The sequence below is a fragment of the Triplophysa dalaica genome, chromosome 6, assembly GCF_015846415.1.
Source record: "Triplophysa dalaica isolate WHDGS20190420 chromosome 6, ASM1584641v1, whole genome shotgun sequence".
In the NCBI taxonomy this organism is placed as follows: Eukaryota; Metazoa; Chordata; class Actinopteri; order Cypriniformes; family Nemacheilidae; genus Triplophysa; species Triplophysa dalaica.
Window position 1 is genome coordinate 10,526,244 of NC_079547.1, and position 22,579 is coordinate 10,548,822.

Genomic DNA, 22,579 nt, shown 5'->3' on the forward strand with positions numbered 1-22,579 from the left:
TCAGTTAAGTGTGAATAACCCTGGAATATGCATTAAAATGTACACTTGCAGCTTTTGCAACTAACCGTGCAAAGTCTGAGAGACTGTGTTTTGCACAGCAGACTGCATCGCGATGAACCACATGCAATTTTCAAATGTGCAGCTGTTGATGGATTGGTTTCCGGTTCCTGATTGCATAGCTGCCGGCGGCCAGTTTGTATCCTCTGACACTTGCTTCACTTCACATTTGTTCTTGGTCTTATTATTAGTGTATTTTACTATCGTTACCTATCACTGTTGTTGCCGAATTATTTATAACTTTATATTTTAAACCTATATTAATTGAAACGTAACGCTGCTAGCATATTAGCGTGTTAGCTTGCATTCTGTTTACATTGTGGAATATCATCTCCCCCTATTTGTCTTGTGTGCTAACTGTTTCTCTTTTTAAGTGTATTTACTAAGACTCATCAAGCAACCTTGGTAAGTTAGGATTGGACTTCATATCTGGTGAGTTATGGCTTATATTCCTACTGTTGTTACTTGCACCTCATCTCATATGTTTAGCTTAGCCTTCTCTGTCAGCGGCGAGGGTTTTACATGTGATAAATGCAGGGAAGTAGTTAGGCTGACGGAGAAGATCTTAGAATTAGAGTCCAATCTTTATTTGAGGATAGTAAGAGTGTTAGGACTGTAGAAAACACTTCGGATGGGAGCAATGTTAGCGCACACAGCTCGGTTCCGGTTGAAAATCCCCTGCAGCTGGGAAACTTTGTGACTGTGAGACGGCATAGTCGCAGGACAAAACATCACTCAACCGTTCCGATTAAAGTCTCGAACAGGTTTGCCCCGCTCAGTGACGCACCGACTGAGAAACCTGCTGAAAGTACCCTAGTGATCGGTGATTCTATTGTCCGGAACGTTAACATAGAGACACCAGCCACCATAGTCAAATGTTTACCGGGAGCCAGAGCGCCTGACATCAAGTCAAATTTAAATGTGCTGCCTAAAACTTATCGTAAATTCAGTAAGATTGTTATTCACGTCGGCACAAATGATGTTAGACTCCGTCAATCGGAGATCACTAAAGATAATATTAAAGAGGTGTGTGAGCTCGCAAAAACGATGTCAGACACTGTAACATTCTCTGGCCCCCTTACTGCTTACCGTGGTGATGAGATTTATAGCAGATTATCATCACTAAATGGCTGGTTGTCTGAGTGGTGCCTGCAGAATAATATAGATTTTATAAATAACTGGAAGAGTTTTGATGGCAGACCTGACCTGTTGAAACGAGATGGTCTCCATCCCTCCTGGGATGGGGTTTCCCTCCTCTCTAGAAATTTGGCACACAGTCTTAATAATGCTAAAGTCTGACTACCTAGGGCCCAGGTCAGGAAGGAGACAGAATGGCTTAACCAACTGTCTGCTTGCTGTCTCGCGTTACAGAATACACAAAATATACAACATGTAATAATCCCTTTTTACAAACAACATAAAATAGAGACTGTGTCTATCCCCGGATTAGCAAACATAAGATATTGCGTAAACCTCTTGAAAGTAATTTAATAAACGTTAAACAAATCAAACATATACAAAATACAGATAATCAACTGTTATGACTCGGATTGCTTAATATTAGATCTCTCTCAAATAAAGCACTTTTTGTTAACGATTTGATAACCGATCATAAAATAGACATGCTTTGTTTGACAGAAACATGGCTAAAGCCAGATGATTATATTACTCTAAATGAATCCGTTCCCCAAGATTATTACTATAAACACGAGCCTCGTCTAAAAGGTAGAGGGGGAGGTGTCGCTGCACTTTACAATAATTCTTTTATCACCTCTCAGAAGTCTAATTTTAAATACAATTCTTTTGAAGTCATGGTACTTCACGTATCGACACCTAATACTAAGGATAAAACATTTTTTAAATTTATTCTAGCTATTGTATATAGGCCTCCAGGGCACCACACAGATTTTATTAAAGATTTTGGTGGGTCCTTATCAGAACTAGTACTGGCCGCAGATAGAGTCCTTGTCGTCGGTGACTTTAATATCCATGTAGACAATGATACAGATGCCTTGGGACTGGCTTTCAAAGACACTCTTAACTCCATGGGCGTTAGTCAACATGTGTCAGGACCCACTCACCTTCGTAATCATACTTTAGATTTAATACTTTCTTATGGTATAAATGTGGACGATGTTAAAATCGTTCAGCAGAGTGAATATATTTCGGATCATTATCTGATATTATGTTTGCTTCAATGGCCTACGGCTGCAAATCAAACACCAAAGTTCCGTTTCTCGATAATCTGCCTGAATTGTCTAAAATATCTAGCATGAGTAAAAGCGTTGACGATTTTGACACTATTATTGAAAATTTTAACTCTACTTTCTCGGAAATATTAGACACAGTTGCTCCTCTGTGTTTAAAGAAAATTAAAAATAGCAGCCCAACACCGTGGTATAATGAACACACTCAGACTCTAAAAAAAGCGTCCCGGAAAATGGAGCGCAACTTTAAGAAAACTAATTTAGAGGTATTTCGTATAGCATGGAAGGATAGTACTCGAAATTACAGGAATGCCATAAAAACGTCTAGATCCACCTACTTTTCAACACTAATAGAGGAAAACCATCACAACCCTAGGTTTTTATTTAACACCGTGGCTTAATTAATAAAAAATAAGTCGTCATCAACGTCAGATTCTGATTATCAGCATAACAGTGATGAATTTATGAACTACTTCACGAGTAAAATCCAAGATATAAGAGAAAAAATTATAACAATGCAACCTGTAGTGAAATCCGCTGAACAAACTAACTACAGCACCCCTAAGGAGAAATTGCAATTATTTTCTATAGTAGATCACGATGAACTGTCTAAAATCATTAGATCATCTAAATCAACAACATGCATGCTAGACCCTAAACCTACAAAACTACTGAAAGAAATGCTCCCAGAAATTATAGATCCTCTTCTCAGTATTATTAACTCATCTCTGACATAAGGACATGTGCCTAAAGCATTTAAGGTGGCTGTTATAAGGCCTCTTTTAAAAAAAAAAACTTGACCCTAAAGAACTAGGGAATTCCAGGCCTATATCGTATTTACCTTTTATATCTAAAGTTCTGGAAAAAGTAGTTTCAACTCAATTATGCTCCTTCCTCCAAAAGAATGACATTAATGATGAATTCCAGTCTGGATTTCGAGCATGTCACAGTACAGAGACTGCTTTGATCAGAGTTACAAATGATCTGCTTTTAGCGTCTGACCGTGGCTGTATTTCATTATTGGTGCTGCTAGACCTCAGTGCTGCATTTGACACCATTGACCACAGCATACTTCTACATAGACTCGAAAATTACGTCGGCATTAAAGGAATAGCATTGAAATGGTTTGAGTCTTATTTATCCGACCGTTTTCAATTTGTAGCAATAAACATTGAGGTGTCCCGCAAATCACAAGTCCAGTACGGTGTACCACAAGGCTCAGTCTTGGGGCCTCTGCTCTTCGCATTATACATGCTACCTCTAGGAGATATAATACAGCGACACGGAATAAGCTTTCACTGTTATGCTGATGATACTCAACTTTATATTTCCTCGAAGCCTCATGAAACCCAGCAGTTCTATCGAATAAAGGATTGCATAGTTGACTTAAAAATGTGGATGAGTAACAATTTTTTACTACTAAACTCGGACAAAACAGATGTGTTACTTACTGGACCGAAAACTGCTATGCGTAACAACCAAGAATACTGCTTAACGATTGACGGATGCCCCATAAAATCCTCGTCATCAGCTAAGAATCTTGGCGTTGTATTCGACAGTACTCTGTCATTTGAAAGCCATGTCGCCAACACCTGTAAAATTGCATTTTTCCATTTTAAGAATATATCCAAATTACGTCATATGCTGTCACTGTCAGATGCAGAGAAATTAATTCATGCATTCATGACATTAAGACTAGATTACTGTAATGCACTTCTAGGTGGTTGCCCTGCGGGCCTATTACAAAAATTGCAACTGGTTCAAAACGTTGCAGCTCGAGTTCTTACACGTACAAAAAAGTATGAGCATATAACCCCGGTTCTGTCAACCTTGCACTGGTTACCTATGAAGCATCGCATTAACTTTAAGATCTTGCTTATTACCTATAAAGCCCTACATGGTCTAGCGCCGCAGTATTTGAATGAACTTCTATTGTATTACAGACCTCAACGTACATTACACTCTCAGGCGTCCTGTCAGTTGGTAATACCTAGAATTTCAAAATCAAGTGCAAGTGGTAGATCCTTTTCTTATCTAGCGCCTAAACTTTGGAATATTCTTCCCTGCACTGTCCGGGAGGCAGACACACTCTGTCAGTTTAAATCTAGACTAAAGACTCATCTTTTTAATCTTGCATACATTACACCTCCATAATATTAATCCTCAAAGGATTTAGGCTGCATTATTTAGATCAACCGGAACCAGGAACACATCCAACAACAAATGATGTACTTGTTGCATCAAAGAGTGCAGAACAGTACTCTACTCTCAGCCAGTCTTGTCTCTTTGTTCCAAGGTTACCGCAGGATCCAGTTCATGCCCATACCTGATGGCAGAGCAGAGAATGGGAAGCCGTGACCTGACAAGAGCTAAGAGGATAGAGCTGGATAAAGGACGCGACAACTTTGTTTTTCCTACAACATTTCAAATGCTATTAGATTGTTAATGATAATCTTAAATCCTTAATTTTTATATTTTTATTAAGCCTTGTTGTGCAAGCACTGTTGAGCTTGTGCAGAGGCAACAGCTTTTGCCAGAGGGGAACTGGAATCCCCTGGTCGGGCCTGGGTTCCCCTGAGGTTTTTTTTCTCGATGGGATATTTGGGTTCCTCACCACCATTTGCATATTGTTTTGCACTATCTGGCTGGCCGGGGAGGCTGCTTTAGAATTCATACTTGTATTCAATGTGTCTCATTGTACAGCTGCTTTGTAACAATGAAAATTGTAAAACGCGCTATATAAATAAAGTTGAGTTGAGTTGAGAATTGCAAACAGTCGTTTTCCAAATATGAAGGATTTAAGAATCACTTTTATCATTGCCATAACACCTCTACATGTACTGTGCCTGCACATGGAGTAACTGATACAGCCTTGACATGCAATATTGCACTTTGTGGTCATCAGTGTAATGATGTGCCTGGTCTTGTTGCTCATTTTAAGAACCATATGAAGGAAGGCCGTGCAGTTAATTGTCCAGTGAAAGGGTGCAAAAGGGTTTTTCAAATCATGTCTTCTTTTACCTCCCATATGTCCAGGAAGCACAGGAACTACTCATTTGATATCAATGATCATTCGCATCAACATTCTGCACCAGAGATTTCATCGGTTTCAACTGAACAATGTCCTACAGCTTCTGACCTGGATGCAAATGCAGGTGAGTCAGAATTTGAAATAGGCACATGTCAAAATTTTGATGACTTGTATTTAAGAAATGTAAGTGTCATGATCCCGTTCTTGTCTTTGTGTTGTCTGGCTGGGGAGGTGTTATGTTTGTTTTGTCAAGCACGTGAGATCCGTGTTTAGTGGCTAGCACGCTCTCGCTGTCTACGTCATTTACCACGCCCTCGTGTTTTCCCCGTTAGGGCTTTCCCCTCACCGGTGACTTGTTTGTAATTATCACATTCACCTGCCTTCTATTACCTCCCCTTAGAATTACCTTTATAACCCCTCTGTTTTCCCTCGTTCATTGACTGACCGTTGCGTGTTTTTGCCAGCTCAGACTGCCTACGTTCTAGCGTGTACTAGACGTCCTAGCCTTAGCCTTAGGCTTAGCTTTAGCCCTTGTCTTAAGCCTTAGCCTTAGCCTTGTCACGTCCTAGCCTTAGCTCTGTGAGATAACTACCCTACTTCTGTTTTCTGCTGCCCTGCCTTGTAACCTCTCCCGCTGCACTTACAACAGATCCCGTTGGCGTTCCGGACTGCGATCTCCTGCTTCACCAAGCTCCACGATTGCTCCTGGATTCCACCCGTTACCAGGCACTACAGATTCTCTCGCCTAGCGAGCTCCGGGTCGAGCTTCCTCCCCGGACCCAGTTCTCTACAGATTCTCTCGCCGAGCGAGCTCCGGGTCGAGCTGCCTCCCCGGACCCAGTTCTCTACAGATTCTTCCCCGTGGCCCGCAGGGGGTCGTCTGTGTGTGCTTTTTACCAGACTGTGGTGGAGTTATTAACCTATCAATAAAGCCTTGTTTTTGCCCCGCACTTGAGTCTCCCTTTGTCTGCCATGACAGTAAGCTTATATAATTTCAGTTTATTTTATCTGGAATTACAAGGACAGTTTCTTCTCCCAGTTTCTACAATCCAGAATATTGTAGGTGAGATGCAAAATATTCACGAATTGGGACAAACATATACTTTTAGTAAGCTTCATTCACGTTTGCAGGATGATTTGTCTTTACCTGAGGAAACAATTTCTAAAATCTTTGCTACTTTGAAAGAATCAGACTTGTTTTCTTTGTGTCATAAGTGGCCTATGCTAACAGAGTACTCAAGAAGTCAGGCCTTTAAGAAAGTATTAAATTATGTTGAACCAGAAGGAATAGATTTAGGTAGAGATGATAATCGGAAAGAGCAGTTTGCATACTATGTACCTGTGAAAGAGACATTGAAGAGTTTGTTAAATTCAGATATTGGGAAGAATTACATTTCACTGCACCTGTCTGAACAAAATTCTGCTGACATTCTTTGTGATTGCACAGATGGCCAAATACTCAAGTCCAGGAACCTCTCTCAAGGCAACCAAAGCCTTCAGCTACTGCTCTATCAGGATGCCTTAGGCTCTGCGCGTAAGAAGCACAAAATTCTGGCCGTTTACTTCTCTCTTGTGAATTTGTCATCTCACCTTAGGTCAAACACAGAACATATGCAACTGGATATGCTGTGCAGAGAGAAGGACTTTAAAGACTTTGGCAGTGAAAGTGTTTTCTCACAGCTAATAGCAGACCTGAAAGATCTTGAGGAAAACGGGATTGCGTTGTCAGATCAGTCTGTTATAAAAGGCAGTCTGTACTCCATTGCTGGAGATAATTTAGGATCACACTACATTGGTGGATTCTTGGAAAACTTTAGTCAGTCCAAGTATTTCTGCAGGTACTGTCTGGTTACGAAAGAGGAATTTCAGAATGTCGACCCAAATGTTTGTGGTCCATTACGCACTGTTGAGAGATATGATTCTGCTGTTAAGCAGTTACAGACAGAAGGCGCTACAGAAGTTCAAGGTGTAAAGTTCAATTCAGTTTTAAATACTTTGAAGAACTTTAAAGTGTGCCAACGTGGCTTGCCACCTTGCCTTGGCCTCGATCTTTTTGAAGGAGTGTTGTCTTATGATCTTGCCCTTTACCTCAAGTATTTTGTCAAGAAAAAGTGGTTTACTTACCCAATTCTTAACCGCCAAATTAGTCAGTTTAAATATAGTGGCTCTGATGCTTCCACAAAACCTTGCGGGGTCAGTCCACATAGACTTAAGCTGACAGGTCAGGCCATTCAAAATTTGATTTTTTTTAAGGCTTTTACCAGTTATACTTGGTGATTTGATTTGCTTGATCCTGCAGATGAAGTTTGGCAACTAACACTAAAACTAATAGCTAAAAGACATTGTTGAACTGATTTGCGGTCAGAAAATTTCAGTGTCGCAGGTTGCTTATTTGGATGTTCTAATCCAAGAGTACTTGTAGTCCAGAAAAGCAGCCTTTCCAGAAGTGAATCTGAGACCCAAACATCATTATCTGCGGCACTATCCAGGTCTGATACTCAAATTTGGTCCATTGATCAGATTATAGACAATCAGATTTGAAAGTAAGCATAGTTACTTCAAAAGATGTACAAGACATTCAAAAAATTTCAAGAACTTGTCTCACACCCTTTCAGAGAGACATCAGTCGTATCAGGCCTATTTGACAGGTGGGTCCTGTCCCCCGGTATTGTAAATGAAAGGGAGTTCTCCATTTTGTTCTGAGCTTTACAGTGAAGCAGTCAAAAATGCTGTTCGTCAGTTCAGCTTCAGTGAAACACAAGCAAAGGTTTCTGTAGAAATACAGTATAAAGGAACTGTATTCAAGAAGGGTCAACTGGTTGTCATTAAAAATGATGACACAGTGGAATTTGGTGAACTTTTGCTCATGTTTATCACAGGAGATCGAGTTGATTTACTGTCAAAAGTTTTTATTGCAGACTTTCTTTCCGAGTATCATTTGTAGTCGCTAAGAGACACCAGTGAAAGGGTGGAGTGTTTGAACCTTGAGGACTTTCCTGAATTTTACACACTGACATCTTACATGATGCAAGGCTGTAGAGTAGTTCCACTGAAACACAGTGTAGTGTCACATTAGCTCATTACAAGTTCAGCATTGTTGTAGCATTATATTGGGTCTATAATCAATAATAAAAATTTGTGATTCACAATATTACACTGTTTATTTGTGTAACTAAACACCACACATATTAATGCATTTGTTAATTTTGTATTTCTTTTTTTAGTAATGGATGAATCACAGCAATGGAATGTAACCAGTGCAGTTGCTGAGGTACTGAAGGATCTTTCATCTTCTGTGCTGCAATCAGTTGTGGAGACGCTGAACTCGCTTGGAGTAACAACACCTGCAGATCTTCAGTATGTCCAGGAAACAGATCTCCTTCCAGTATTACGACCCATACAGGCCAGACGACTGGTATCTGTATGGAGCCAGAAAAGTAAGTTCATTTCATCACATGACTTTATAACTTATGCGTTCTTAATATAGTTTCATAAGTGTTCAATTAAGGGAATGTATTTTCCTCTGTTCCTGTAGAGGAAAAAGGACTGATAGCTCATAAAGTTCTATAGAAAGCAGTGGCAATCGTGTACCCTTTTGTTCATCAACCTCATCACTTCTTGCAACGGGTTCCAAAGTTGCTTCAGACTGGGCAGACAATTTCAAAGTTCCATGGCAGAAGCTTCCAGAAGAAATTTCTCATTGAAGAGAGATTTAGAACGAAAGAAGAGACTAAGTCCTCGATTACATAGAGAGATTGTCAGAATTGTGGTTTCTGAAATGTTGAAGATATGTGACTGTCCCAGTTAACAAAGTTCGACTGCCATTGCAAAGAAGATGGTGACAAAATACCAAGCATTATTGCAGGATGTTATCGAAGGTGATAAAGTTGGTACAGGGTATCATTCGCTGGTCAAACAGTTTCAGAATCGTGTAGAAAATGTAAAAAGATCACATGTGCCAAAAGTCAAGAAACGCACCAGAACCGAAGACTCTGACACAGATGTGATTCGTGCTGAAAAAAAGGCAGCCTTTCAGGACACATACGGATGTGTGAATTGGGAATTAAAGATTTTGCCACTCAATGAGACCGAAGAGAGCCAGTTGGATAAACGACAACAAATGAAGATTATGTCTTAAATTGCAACTGTTGACAAAGACGTAGTTGCCACCCTTTTAAAAGCAACATACTACACACAACGCCAAGACATAAACAAGGGTATAACCATGCAACAGCTTTGTGAGAACTGGCCTTTTTTATTTCAAGAGGTCGGTATGTGTGTACACTTCAAGCAGGAATTGATCTGAAGGAGATGTTCCTCAACAGCTTGGATAAAAAGGGACAGCGACTCCTAAACTTTCTTAAAACTGTTGGTGGAGACAGGAAGAAGCAAGTACTGCAAGCTGCGGCAAAGCTTGAAGTTATGAGGGGTCAAATCGAGGGCTGTTCTGACGATTTCAAAGACATGGTGCTGCTCCTGCTGGCCTACTTCAATGAAAAGGAAGAGAAGATGTTTCATTATGTGGAAGAGTCTTGCCCTGTCGAAGATGTAGAGCTAGACAAATTACCAGCAACACCCTGCATCATTGTCTGTGGTAAGTTTGAATGAAAACATTGTTTTTCAAATTTAAAACTTTTCTAAGGAAGGTTATCGTTAAAGTTCAAATACAGTTATAATGTCTGAATTATTTTTTAAGCGATTAGAATTCCAACAAACTGGGACTAAACCTTAAAAACCACTTTTATTTGTTTTTGTCTTTAGGCTCTTCGTGCTACACATCAAAGCTGTTCATGTTGAGCATCGACCAACGGATTACAACTAGACACATTTCTACTTTCATCTCAGCAATCTGCATAATGTTTGGCAGTTACTACTGCTTTAACATTCATTATCCTTTGAAGCTGGGTTCTACTCTGGAGTTCCTGCAAAGGTAGCCACCAAACTATTTCTAAGTATGAAATTGTTTGAAAGTTCACCCAAAAAATTAAACATTACCAATACTTCCTTGTTACTCTAAGCACTTTCCACAAACCCTGCATTTAAAATGCATTATAAGCATAGTTTTAAAACAATACAATAAAATACAAAAAAAGCTATGTTGTATCATTTTATAAGTCATTATGGCTGCAATGGAATGCATTAATTATTTCTTTACAATACATTATAAAAGCAATATTCTTGGCTGTGTTACTTCTTAAAAGTCTGATTGTTGCAATGCTGTTTTGTTTATGGTGATCGGTGTATGTTTGTGAGCAACAAAGGTATTCATTTATTTATCTTTTTAAGGTGCTTCTTTGGCATTAACCCAGAGAAGGCCGCTAAAGTTGAATGGAGGAAAAACAAAAAACAGCTCCCAGTGACTCTCTGCCCCCCAAAATGACAATGCTCAAAGTACACAGTCTTATTCCTTCAACTCTTTTTCTCTGTTCTATGCATCCCTCGACGACACTATTAAATTCATTTAGCAAGCAGGGAGAGGTGCTTGGTTAGCAAAGGCAGATATCTCAAAACGCCTTTAAAATTATTTTTATTAAAAGATTATCCTGTATTGCTGTATCTCAGCACTGAAATGCACGTTCAACAAAATAGGCATTCCTCTCTCCGTCGAAAAAGCAATAGGTCCCCTTAAAGTTGTCTAGTTTCTTGGCATCACATTAGATTCCTATGTCATGCAAGCCTCACTGCCCATGGAAAAAAATTATCGCATAAGAGAAGCCATGAGAAAATAGATTTGCTTTCGTTGTTAGGCCACCTTAATTTTGCAGAGAAAATCATTCCCCAGGGCAGGTCCTTTATAGCCAGGCTCCTTGACCTCTCAAAGTCCGTCAAGGATCTTAAGGACATAGTTACCTAAAATGCAGGTTGCAGATCAGATCTCAGCTTTTGGTCTTTGCTCGTCGATAATTGGAATGGCATCTCCTTTTTCTATAATGACGATCTTGAATCTTCCGCAGCCCTTAAATTGTAAACAGATGCTGCGCATTCCGTTGGTTTTGGGGGGTCTTTAATGGTCAATGGTGTGCTACCGCATGGCCAAATGCGCCCTTTCCATATCAGATAATACTTTGTCAACATCTCTGTGGGAACTATATCCAATTGTTATAGCCTGTATTTTGTGGGATAAACACTGGGCTAGGAAACAAATCCTTTTCTTTTGCGACAAGTCAACTGTTAATATAATTAATAAGGGTCAATCTTCAGTGCCATTTATAAATAGGTTTGTTATGCGCCTTACTTGGTTATCAGTCATGGGTAACTTCAAATTTCGGGCAGCTCACATTCCAGGCTAAGCAATCAAATTGCTGATTCCTTGTCTCGATTTGAATTTCAGAAATTCCATCTCCTATATCCGGAGGTAGCGCTATCCAGCCTGGTCTGCCCCTCTTTCAACCAAACCGTACTTGACTAGACACGACCCTTCTGTCTTATCTGCACTCTGCAGCTCGATTTATGTGTTAAGGTCTAGCTAAATCTACATCAAAAATGTACATCTCGCTTGGTCTCACGTCAGTTCTTTCTCTGCTACCTTCTCTGTACCTGTTCTACCAGTTGATATTTCATGTGTTAGTGCTTTTATAGTTCATTGTTTTGAATCAAGAAAACTTCAAGCATTTAAAAATATGATTGTCAGCATCCAGTTCCACCTGCGCTGCCTGGATCCGTCAGCCTATTAAAAAATTTATCTATTCGTCTTCTGCTCAATGGTCTCAAAAGAGAAAAACCTCATGGCAATAATAAGCGTCTCCCTTTTTCACAAACAAAATCTACTTTTCTTTGGAAAACTTTTATTTTCATAACAGAAACATTTTTAATTAAAGCTGCAAGCAGCGATTTGCGGGCCCTCGCACAAGTGGCAAGGCAACCCTGTGCCACCACCACCCATCGGCCTTAAGAACAGTGAACGGTCGGCAATGGGGGAGTTACATTATAGAAAGAATGTCATGTATCTATACGTACCAGATTTCCTGCTGGCAGTTGTGGCGCGATACCATAGGTTACTTTTTACATATTTACAACGTCTTTTGGGGCATGAGTCTTATCAAACATGTTACGTTTGGAGCGTACAAATATGATGCTGACCTGTTTGAATCTCTATGAACAGTTAAAACAGTTTAAACTTGCCTATCCTGTTTCTTGCAGATGGCACTATGGCTGTATCTGAATATTACTATGTAAAGAAAAAAGTAAATGACAAATGTGAAATATATGCAGGTAATTTAAAGTAGGATATGTAAAAGGTCTCAAAAGAGAAAAACCTCCAGGTAATGATAAGTGTCTCTCTTTTTCACGCTCACTCTTACGAAAGTTAATTTCACTGTTGAGGGAAGGGTGCTTTGGGCCTTATTCTGATCTTTTGCTGGAATCTGTTCTGCTCATGGCTTTCTATGGTTTTCTTAGAGGTGGCAAATTTACTACACTGACAGATTATTTTAATCCAACACATGATTTAACAATTTCAGATTTATCAATATATGCTCACCCTTTCACTTGCAGTAACTTGCGTTCACATTTATTCATTCGGCAGATGCTTGTATCCATACAATTACAGTTGAAAATCAAGCGATTGTCTTGGGAAAGCAGTAACATGAGAAGTGCAGTAATTCTAGTTTCAGAGACAGACGTACTCTGAACCGTTCATTTGGTTCCTATGCTGGCTCTTCGATTCTGTAGGAAGAGCCAGCAGAGGATTCCCAGCATGGTTTTGTTTGGGGGGTGGAGCCGCTTTCCCAGCTAAAGCGGGAGAGTCACCCCAGATGCTGCTGCTTCCACGTCTTCACTTTTCATGGAGCTCATGAGAAGGACAGGGAATTTAGAACAGAGCCATACCGCCAAATGTAAATTTAGCAAATCTGCCAATAAAATATTACTTATCTTCAATTTTTTTTTAATTTCAATTTTTTTTTCTTGATTTAAAGGTCCTAACTGAAATTGCTTTTACATAAAAAATACATAAAAACTTAGACTTAATTTCATAATGAATATGTTCCTTAAAAATATCTTTCTGATCCTTAGCCTCCTCTTACAGTATTGAAAGGCATTTCTCCAAATTACAATTAGCCTTTAGAGATAGGCCGTTTCCACCACTTTTAACATTTGGAAAGGTATGGCCTTTTAGATGACAAAGTCAAATAAAAAAATGACAATGGATATTTTGAAATACATTCATTTAAAATGGATATTTTACATGACATCTTGAACATGTAACTGTGGGTGTAACATTTTATTCCATGTCACAGCAGACCGTCCTCTACCACTGTAAATTAAACATCATGGTTTATGTGTGCTGAGGTGTTAAACAATATTTTTAAAGATTATGAAAACTGAAGCAATTTAATTAAAGGAGTCACAAAGGAGGCCAAGCAACTCTTTCATATAATTCACAGTGATGTGTTGTAAATTTACACTCAGTTATAAATCTCAAAGCACTGTGATACAAAGCATCCAAGGAAGAAAGAAGACAAGAGGGGACATGCTGGTAAATAACATCCCCAAAATCAAGAATCGGTAGAAATGTAGCAGGCACTCATTTTTTCTTCACCTTAAATGGGAAAATGACATATTTCTGAAAAAAAAACCTAACTTAAATTTTTTACTCGGATACTAAATGTGTGAACTAAAATGTAATTTGTAATCGATGATAATACCCATACATTTGTACTCCGACACTGAGGTAACTTGGCTCCCGAGAAGTCTGAAGAACTATATGATTCTCTAAAGAAGTTCTAGAATTTGAAAATAAAATACATTTTGTTTTTTCAACATTTAAAACCAACTTTAAAGCACAAAACCTGTTTTGGATAATATCAAAACAGACTGCAATGCAGTCGCTGATTGTTGCGTAGAGGGAGCTTAACAATATACAATAGTTTCATCTGCGTAGAAATGGAACCTTGCTTTATCAATATTAAAATCAAGGCAATTTATATATATATTGAATAATAATGGTCCCAGCACAGATCCTTGTGGAACTCCCATAACAACCTCCAGAAGATCAGACTGAACACATTCCACCTGGACACATTGTGTTCTACCCTTTAAGTAAGCAGTGAACCATAAAATAACATGTTCTGATAGTCCCGACCATCTAAGCCTGTCTAATAATATGTTGTGATCCACAGTATCGAAGGCCTTTGATAAATCAATAAAAAGAAATACACAATGTTGTTTATTATCTAAGGACTTCATGATGTCATTTACAACTTTTAAGATGGCTGTAGTAGTACATACATTTCTGTATCCAATATTAATTATGTAAAACTTCTGAATTCTAAAGCAGCCCCCCCAGCCAGGCAAAATGTACAAAACAGTATGTAAACGGAGGCGAGGAACCCAAAACTCCAATCGAGGGAAAAAAACTCTGGAGAAACCAGGTCCAACCAGGTGTAGTGTATTTCAGGAACTATGTGTTTGATCAAAGTAAAATACAGATAATTAATGATGATTAACTATACCTATTTTATACACTTTTATCTGATTCAGCAAACCTTATAATAGCCACAAACTAGATTCACTCGTCCACTAAGTGATCAGCAGATCGTATATCAAATCTAAGAAATATTACTTTCCTGGCCTTGGAAAAATAACACTCATACTGTAGTACAGTACCGCTCCAGAAATTATAACGAAATCAAGCAGTTTAAGTGACGTTAATATCTGATAAAGCGACACAGCAACAATTCGATTGTGTATAACAAATGCGGGTTTATTGACTATACTAAAAGGGGAAACATAACAACTAACTAGATATAACATGTTAAGACAAACGTAACATGAAACATAAAATTCACGAATTCACCTGAGCAGATAATGAAGATAGCAGGGGTAGTAAAAGTATGCGTGTTTGGCGTGCTGTCCGGGGAGCAGGTTCTGAGCTCGCCGATTCCATCCGATCCCGGAACGCTCGCGCCCCCCAATAGGGGCGAGTGCGCCGAGCTCGGAAACGGCCGAACCCAGAACTCACCCCCCGGAGTTCTGCTATCGACAAGAGCTCAAGTAGAGGAGCAGGGGAGGTGGTGGGATGTGTAATCCTTTAGAGATGGCTTCAGATAAGAATCTTTCTCTACTTATGTTCTGGTTCGCTTAAGGGTAGGGTCTATGATTGCTGATTGCGAACCAGCCGGTCTTAATTATATGCTCTGTCTTCTCCCGAACTTTGTTAATCTATAGTCATCCATTAACATCATACAGTAAAGAAAAGTAAGAGATTAACAAACAAAAGGGGTGGCAGTATTACAAACAGCTATTCACATATGGATGAACCATCAAGGACAATCTCCTTGTAAAAGGGGTTACAGCTTAAACGCAACTGTTTAGAATATAGTTTCTATACTTGGATTAGTTTCCTTTGAGTGTGCATGGACAAGGTCTTGTGCCCGTGAAAAATGGTTTTCAGAGTTCTGATGGTTTCGATCCGTCAGGTCCTTTCTTGGAGCCGGAATGGCGGATGAAGTCAGAAAGAACTTTGCCGAAGTACTGCCGAAAGGAAAAACTGTCTCTGATGAGAGAGACAGGTCTCAGGAGGTGTTCTTGAAACTTGCGAACACTGAAGAGCATCATTTGCTCCGTTAACGGATGTTTTAAGCCTGGGGTTTTAAGCCCCTCCAAAGTGGGCTATCCAATGCGATGAGATGATTTTAGGCGCAAAATCAAGTTTCTTTGTTTCGCTTATTAGCTCATTTGCATTTAGGATCACTTAGGAGTTTGGCGCTGTAAAACTCTTAGAATGACACAAAAGGAGTATGGTATAAAACACATTATTGTGCTATATATAATCTTTCAAGGAATGAAGAGAGAAACATTTTGATATAAAACATGCCAGGATTATAAGCACATTGGCCTGAAGCTTGTACAAGAATGAAAATATCAACAGAATACAAATAAACACACATGCTTTTGAGGTTATAGGCGAGGCCGAATAACATGGGGACAAACATACAATGTGGAGATATAGAGGTATATCCATTTAGACCATTCTTTTTGTGATTAAGGAAAAATACAGACAATTTCAAGAGGAGATGAAAACATAGGCCACATTCCTTTTAGGTCAAATGGTCCATCGTTGGAGAAACACCCCATCCTCCCTGTTGGGACTCCTTTGAAGTCCAAGGGAGTGTGTTAGAATCTATCCTGACCAAATGATGGATTGTTTAAAGAGGCCAGTTGGATCAGACTTGCTGGCGCTGGTTAGACTCCTGCTCAGAGGTCAGGGTGTTTTACGATGCCCCAAATGGTCACCTTTGGTCTGGCCAGATTCTATACAGGGGATTCCATTTGCCCTCTTGCAAAAGCTGCTGCCTCTGCACAAGCTCGACAGTGCTTGCACGACAAGCCTAAATGATAAAAAAAACATACTAATAAGGTAAATTATAGATTTAAGATTATCATTAATTATCTAAAAGCATTGTAGTGAAGTCGTGTCAGGTCTGCGCATCCTTTATCCAGCTCTATCATCTCAGCTCTTGTCAGGTCACCGCTTCCCATTCTCCGCACTGCCATAAGGTCTGCATCCTGCGGTAACCTTGGAACAATGAGACAAGACTGGCTGAGAGTAGAGTACTGTTCTGCACTCTCTGATGCAACAAGTACATCAGTTGTTGTTGGAAGTGTACCTGGTTCCCGTTGATCTAAATAATACAGCCTGTACCCTCTGAGGATTTAAGGTGTTAGTTAAGGTTAAGGTGCTAAGGTGCTAGATAAGAAAAGGATCAACCACCTGTAATTGATTTTGAAATGCCTTATAACAGCCACCTTAAATGCTTTAGGCACAAGTCCTAATGTCAGAGATGAGTTAAAAATACTAAGAAGAAGATCTATAATTTCCGGGAGCATTTCTTTCAGTAGTTTTGTAGGTATAGGGTCTAGCACGCATGTTGTTGATTTGGATGATCTAATGATTTGAGAGAATTCACCGTGATCTACCGTATAAAATAATTGCAATTTCTCTTTAGGGATGCTGTAGTTAGTTTGTTCAGCGGGTTTCACTTCTGGTTGCATTGTTATATTTTTTTCTCTATTGCTTGGATTTTACTAGTATAAGTAGTTCATAAATTCATCACTGTTATGCTGATAATCAGAATCTGAAGTCGCTGACGACTTATTTTTTGATAATAAGTCAAACGCCGCTGTTAACCTCAGTTTCCCCCCGCGGTTGTGGGGGATTATTGCAATGTTATAAGAGTTGTTTGTGTGAATGCAATAAAAACAAATACCCACTTACAAGAGGAGTTGTTTCCCCCTCAACCAGCCAATACTGCGTTCCATGCCCTGTCACTGTGAAGCATGAAGCCGCGGTTAATCCCTGCTACAACCAGCCTTCACCTATCCACGGATGCTCCCGTGGGCGAGAGACGGCTGTAATCTCAAACAGGAGGCCCTTCCCCGCCAGTGCATTTAGCCTCGCTGGGCCAGCGTGCTTCCCTAAACAGTCCACTGACGGTAATGCCCGAAGAGATTCGGCTGTAATGTCTGTGTGGAAAAGCCATTCCGGGCATCTCTCATTTTCTACTAAATGTAGTAGAGCACGGGTACTCCCTGCAGTTCAGACGCAGACCTCCCCACTTCCGTGGTTTGGTACCGTTGCTCATGTCAGCGCTAAACGCGTCTGTGTTGAGGCAGGAAATTTGCAGCCTACTCGCGAAAGGAGCGATCGAGCGTGTCCCTCCAAATGACAGAGAAAGCGGGTTTTACAGCCGATATTTTGTAGTGGCCAAGAGAGATGGTGGTCTGCGCAGATGGAATTGAGACCCATCAACCGAGCACTTCACAAGCGAGCGTTCAGAATGACAATTCTAAAACAGATCTTGGCACAGGGTGAGTCCCAGGAACTGGTTTGCATCCGTGGATTTGAAGGGTGCGTTTTTTTCATGTTCAGGTAGCCAAGCGCCACCGAAGGATCCTGCGATTCGCTTTGGAGGGTTCAGCGTACCAATTTGCTGTCTTCCTGTTCGGGCTAGAAGACAGCAAATTGGATTCTGAATTATCTGGACGATTCAGGCGCTTATCAGTCATACGCAGACGCTGCTTCGTCACTTGACATCCCTGGGGCTGCACTTGAACATGCAGAAGAGCATGCTCACTCCGAGTCAGTCTATAACGTATCTGGGGGTAGGTTTCGACTCAGTGGAGATGCGTGTTCGCCTCTCTCCAGAGTGGACAGAGTCCATGTCTTCAGCTCTACATTTGCTCAGTTCTGGATGGTATTTTCCCCTGAGGAAGTTTCAGAGACTTGGGTCTTATGGCGTTGGCGGTCTGCCACCTGGGTCTTCTGTACATGCGACCGCTAAAGTTTTGGCTGAAGCTCGAGTTCCGTGGAAAGCATGGTCCTCAGGTCGAGTCCGAGTCCCGGTTACACTCAGCTGCCTCAGTTCCCTGAGTCCGTGGCGCGACCCGAGCATGTTCAGTCAGGGAGTTCCCCTGGGGCTGGTGATGAGACGCACAGTCGTTACGACGGATGCGTCGTCCTCGGGATGGGTATGCGAGGGCATGCCGACATCCGGCCTTTGGTCACAGTCATTGAGCAAATGGCATATAAATCGTTTAGAGCTGAACCCGATGTCTCTAGCTCTTCATACTTTCCAGTCGAGGCTGGAGAAGAAACATGTCCTGATTCGCACCAACAACATGTCCGTGGTTTCGTGCATAAATCGCCAGGGAGGGGTCCACTCCGGAACTCTTTTCAAATAGGCTGTGAGTCTCCTACTGTGGGCGGATCGGCATCTACTCTCTATCACAGCAGCGCATATCCCCGGTCGTCTTAACCGCGGAGGGGGCATGCTTTCGAGGGAGGGTCTTCCGCACTGTTAATGGAGGCTTCATCCCGACTCAGTGCTGTTAATTTAGGACTGCTTCTGGAAGGCGGAAGTGGACCTATTCGCGACAAGCGAGAACGCCCACTACCTGCTGCATTTCTCGCTGTTCCACTACCCCATGAGGAGCGACGCCCTGATGGTGCAATGGCTGGACGTTCGGCTTAACGCGTTTCCTCCGGTGAAGATTTTGCCCCTGTTGCTGTGCAAAATTAGAGAAGAGACTGCGACGGTGATCTTCATTGCTCCTTTTGGCCAAATCAACCGTGTTTTCCGGTTCTCAGCAAGTTGTTGACGCAAACGTCATGATATGGCACCTCAGCCCAGAGTTGTGGAGCCTTCTTACCTGACTGCTTCAGGGTTTTAATTGCACTTCCTCAGCATGCCCTTCCTCAGTGTGTATAGCGTGGACACTATTTCGAAGTCTCGTGCGCCTTCCACCAGACGTTTATATGCTCTCAAATGGGGGGTGTTTGTTAAATGATGCATTAGGTCTCTCTTACATTGGTTACTGTGTATAGACCCCTGGGCCTTACACTAATTTTCTGATAGAGTTCGCAGACTTCTTATCGGATCTATTGGTTAACGTCGATAAAGTACTGATTGTTGGAGATTTTAATATCCACATAGATATTGCTAACGATCCATTAGCTGTGGCGTTTAAAGAACTACTAGACTCTTGTGGTGTAACACAATACATCAATAGACCTACTCATCGCCTTAATCATACCCTAGACTTGATTATATCTCACGGAGCCGATCTAACCAATATCGATATTATACCTAAAAGCGACTGATTTCTGCAGTGCGCAGTGCACATGTTATAAGATGGTGATCGGTAATATTATATCTAAAAGCGCACGCATCCACGCATCCGGCGACGATCACCATCTTATAACATGTACACTGCGCACTGCAGAAATCAGTTGTATATCTCGTTATCGACAGGGTAGAACAATCACCTCAACTACTAAAGATAGTTTCGTAAAGAACTTGCCAGATCTGACTCCTCTAATAACCTTTCCAACTAATATAGAATCGCTCGATGAGATGACCAGCAACATGGGCGCCATTTTCTCCAATGCATTAGAAGCGGTCGCACCTATGAAGTCAAAAAGGATTAATGGAAATATCATAGCACCATGGTATAATAACACCACTCGTGCCCTAAAAAGAGAAACGCGTAAACTGGAGCGAAATGGAAACAAACCCAATTAGAGGTCTTTAAAATTGCATGGAAAGAGACTGCAAGCTGTTACAAAAAGGCACTAAAAGCAGCAAAAGCCGAGCACTATCGTAACCTCATAGAAAATAACAAAAACAATCCAAGGTTTTTATTTAGTACAATTGCTAAACTAACAAACAAACAGACTAACAAACAAATGTCACAGAATACCTTCTGTGAGTATACTGACTCCGACGAGGAATTCATCCCTCCGTCTCCAGCCAACGTGAGGCGTAGCTCAAGAATCCAATGCCGCCTTTCTACATGGGCTCAGTGGCCATCAGAACTGATCTCCAGCAAACTCGAAGGCATTCCAGCCGATCCCGATCTCTCCAGGGACGAACTGCTCCAGCTGGCCTTCAACACCTTGGGGTGTCCCTCCCACAACCGCCGACGTAACCCCTACGACATCAGCGCCACCAACCCAGCCCAAACAAGCCGGTAGGAAGCGATCTAATCAAATCCTCTCCACCTCGGCAATCCAAAAAGTGCCCGCAGCCCATAAGGATCCAATCTCCCCCGCACGCATCCGGCGACGCCAACGACCAGCTGATAGAGGTTGTTCGATCTCTTTCCGCCACCGTCCAAGGCCTACAAATGAAAATGGTGGAGTTCAAGACAGCGCTCAGCAACCCAGGATCCAACATCCGGATACGCTCAGCACCCTCGACTAATCATCCCATCTCTGGACAGCACGATCAATTTAGCATGCCGTCAACGTCTACCCCTGTAGCTACTCCAACAATCATCCAGACACCATTACAGGACGCAACTGCTTCGCAGGCGACTACACATTTCACCCTCGCCACCGCCGTTCCAGCGAAAGCGTTCGGCAGGCAATTCGTCCATCCAGCAGCGCCGACGGTATCTCATGTGCTACGCAACAGTATCATCCAAGGTAAGGACATTAACTTGGCTTTACTCCTACTCCCCTCGCCTGCGGCCAACAGGAAAATGGTTGACTGTGGTGACGTGGCAGTTTTTCTCCGAACATCTGATCCAAGACTGCAACGTAACCTATCGTTCGGCGAATTCGCGATCGCTTTCGGAGTTTACCGCGACATACTCTGCCAAGTTTATTCCGATAGGAGGGAGGAGATGGATATCTATTTAGCAACTATGGCAGACTTCAGTCAACGCTACGGGGGTACACTGTTCTACGAATACCACGCATCGTTCTCTGCTAAATCCGCATCCGTCATTTCTCTTTTCAACTCCAGTTTCAACTGGTCTATTGTAGACACAGAACTACTCAATCGCCACTTCCGCGGCCATATGACACTAGCATGTGCTATTTGCAGCTCTCACGGACATTCGGCACAGTTTTGCCCTAAAACATTCGATTGTCCAGATTCGCCCGCTGTCCTTGGTGCTGGAAATGTAAGGAAGCGTTCAGACTCTAAGGCCCATCTACGGCTTTAACATTTTTAGGCACCCAACTGGATTCAGTTAAGATGAAAGCTTATCTCCCTAGCGATAAACTCATCAGAATCAGATCTTTCAAAGAGGAGTTTTCATCACGCAGCGCTGCTTCTAAACGCGACTTGCTATCCCTTTTAGGCCACTTAAACTTTGCCATGAGCATATTCCCCAGGTCATTTATCTCACACAAGCTTACCTTGACACATTCGGCGGCAGAAATGTAAGCTCTCGCGCAAGTTCTATCAGGAAGACTCCTCACATCATAATTAATTAACGGTTAGCCTATCATCCCTCAGCACGTAGTATATAAGGATGGTAGTTACCCTCTCTTTCGTTCGCAGAAACTAACGCATGTGTGACATAGTTGTCCGTCGAAAGTTAAGCAACCAATCATGTTAAAAAAAATAAAAAATAAAAAAAAAAAAAACTAGTCGATTGCGACTTCACAGATTATGACGACGATCCACCTCCTACTTCCCCCTCAAACGGGCGGCGTAGTTCCCACATCCAGAACCGGGATTCCCCATGGGCTCAATGGCCAACGGAAAAAATCATGACCACTTTAGAGCCGCAGGTATTCCAATGGATAAAAATATCATGCCGTTGGCTTCTAACGTCTGGGTAAATCCTGCTGTCCATGGACGTTCCGGTAATATCCACGACTATACCTTTCATAAACAGGTTCTGCAAATAGTCCAAGTACTGTCTGAAAACGTAAAAAGTCTAGGAAATATGCTAGGGGTCTTTGAGAGAGCTATCGGGAACCCCACTTCCAGAACTGCAACAGGTAGGCCTACAACATTTGCTTTATCCCTGGATTTTCCAACCTACT